The following is a 2,605-nucleotide window of genomic DNA, read 5'->3' on the forward strand; positions in this document are numbered from 1 at the left end:
TTTCTCTCTCTTTCACCATGCATCTCTCTCTCTCGGTCTTTCACCCCGCACCTCTCTGTCTTTCACCCCGCACCTCTCTCTCTCTGTCTTTCACCCTGCATCTCTCTCTCTCTCTCTCTTTCACCCCACACCTCTCTCTCTCTGTCTTTCACCATGCACCTCTCTCCCCGCACCTGTCTGCCTTCAGTTTCCGCGTCTCTCGGCCTCTATCACCCACAACTCTCTCTTATCACCCCGCAACTCTCTTTCTCTCACCTGTACTCTCTCTCTCTCACTTTCACCCCGCACCTCTCTCCTTCTGCCCTCCGCACCTCTCTCTTTAACCCCACACCTCTTCCTTTCAGCCCGCACCTCTCTCTTTCTCTTTCTCCCACCACTTCTCTCTCTCTCTCTTTCACTCACTCCTCTGTTCTATCTTGCACCGCCGCGCACCTCTGGCATTTGTTTGTTATTGTCCGAACCCTCTCTCCCCTCCCTGCCCCACCTCCCCCATGTTGGGTCCATCTGTGTGTGTGTGTTTGTGTGTGTGTGTACATCTTGGCCCCCTCGTTTCATCTGTGTTTGTACTGTGAGTGAGTGAGTGTGTGTGTGTGTGTGTGTGTGTGTGTGTGTGTGTGTGTGCTCTGTGTCTATCTCTGTCTCTAGCTATTTCAGCCGCTGCCCTCTAATTCTGATCCCTCGCTCGCTCACGCCGAGGCGAGCCGAGCCCGGCGAGCTGAAGCTGAATGGATTGCTCAGAGCTGCCAGTGTCACACGTAAAGCTGGAGCAGGACTTTGAAGAACAGGAACAGAGACACACACACACACACACACACACACACACACACACACGCACACCACTCACTCATGGAGTTACAGTATCCAGCTCTCCTGCCGCCTCCACTTTTATCGTACTCTCTTGCGCATAACAGAGTCGAGTCGACGTGCAACACGGCGCATTCATACTGTGCAAAACATTAGCTTCAATACACACACGTTGCACACTCACTTAAACCCGTGGCACACAAACCTTCCAAACACAGACACACACTCCCACACACACAGACACACACACACACACTCACACTGGCAGTGAGCAGATGTAAGAGCGAAGGTGTCTTACCTCTCTGGGTGTCTTGTGGTGAGAGGAATGAGTGATCATTGGAACAGCCAGCAGCAGCAGCAATGCAAATAAGAACATCCAGCTCTGATACTATATGTCTCTCCCTCTCTCTCCCTCTCTCTCTCTCTGTCTCTCTCTCCCTATCTCTCTCTCTCTGTATCTCTGTATCTCTTACCCACTGTTCTCTCTCTCTTGCTCTTCCTTTCTTTGGTAATGTTTTCTATATATCTCTCCCTCAATCTGCCATCGCTCTCTCATCTACTCTCATCTCTCTCTCTCTCTCTCTCTCTTTCACTCTCTCTCTATTCCCTCTGTAGCCCTCTGTTCAGTTAGCTCACTCTCTCACCTCTCTGCCTCTACAGTTTGCTCGCCCTCTGAGAGCTCTCTGTGTGTGTCTGCCTCTCTCCCTCACACACGCTCTCTCTCTCTCTCTCTCTCTCTCTCTCTCTCTCTCTCAAACACACACTTACTCTGTCTCTATCTCTCTCACACTCACACTTTAGCTTGCTCACCCTCTGTGACCCCCCCCCTCCTATCTCTCTCTTTCTCTCTCTCTCTCTCTCCTATTCTACAACTCTCTTCTCTCTCTTTCACTCTCGCTCGCTCACTCACTCACTCACTCACTCACTCACTCTCTATGTGCCCCCTCCTCTCTCCTTGCTCTCTCTCTCTTTCTCTCTTTCCTCTCTCTCTCTCCCCCTCTCTTTGAGTGTATAATTAGACCCAGCTCTGTCGTGATACAGCTCAAGCTCATTGTGGGAGCGTAGCTGCCGGCCGTGTTGGCAGGAAGCCCAGAAGCTTTGCTCATTAACCTCTCAGGAGCTGGGGAATGTACCGGTTCAGGGCTCACGCCATTGGCTGAAGCACCTCATGCCCTGGGTAAGGACTCGCGCCATTGGCTGGAGCAGCACATGTGTCAGGAACAAGCCCGTGCCATTGGCCAGGACAGCACATGTACCAGGCAGTGGGTCCCAGCATTAAACAGAACAGCTTTATTCCTGTGATGAGAGTGGAAGGCTCACACAAAAGGGTTTTTCTAAAGTCAAACTTTGCGTTTGGCTTTGTGTAAATGTGAAATCACAGAAGTGCAACTGTGCAGATTCCTCTGAGCTAGCGTTTACAGTACAAAAAGGCAGACTTTGAATTATTTATGCACTACCTGCTCACTGAGATGTGACCCGTAGGTGGTCCAGTGATAGCTGAAACTACAATTAGGCATTATGCAACGGAGATTTCAATGTCCCCCAGTGAGTTTTCTGGATGACAGTGACCACCTGTGCAGGTTGCCTCAGGTTTTTAGACTCCGCGAGAGGTGTATTATTATAGTGTGAAATCGCAGTGGCCTGGCTTTCTTTATTCGACTCAAGGAGTTCAGGGCTGAGTGTTGTGCTGTACACAAAAGAAGGGAACACGTATTGTGTGGGGAGGCTTTGTGTGGAGACACTGAAACAGCTCAGCAACAAAAAATGAGGAACAATTCCGCCGCTCTGTTCTGTGCTCGTG

General features: G+C 50.6%; 1 protein-coding gene across 1 annotated transcript in view; it reads right to left on the reverse strand.

The window, feature by feature from the left end:
- The window catches only part of zmp:0000000926 (arginine-glutamic acid dipeptide repeats protein), a 25,399-nt gene extending 23,624 nt beyond the window's left edge, over positions 1 to 1,775 (reverse strand). The window contains exon 1 of the mRNA XM_062541740.1: positions 1,103 to 1,775. The gene's annotated coding sequence lies outside the window, so the exon portion shown is untranslated. The remainder of the gene's footprint in view (positions 1 to 1,102) is intronic.
- Between the last annotated feature and the right edge of the window lie 830 nt (positions 1,776 to 2,605).

Source organism: Sardina pilchardus, chromosome 7 (genome assembly GCF_963854185.1).
Source record: "Sardina pilchardus chromosome 7, fSarPil1.1, whole genome shotgun sequence".
Lineage (NCBI taxonomy): Eukaryota > Metazoa > Chordata > Actinopteri > Clupeiformes > Clupeidae > Sardina > Sardina pilchardus.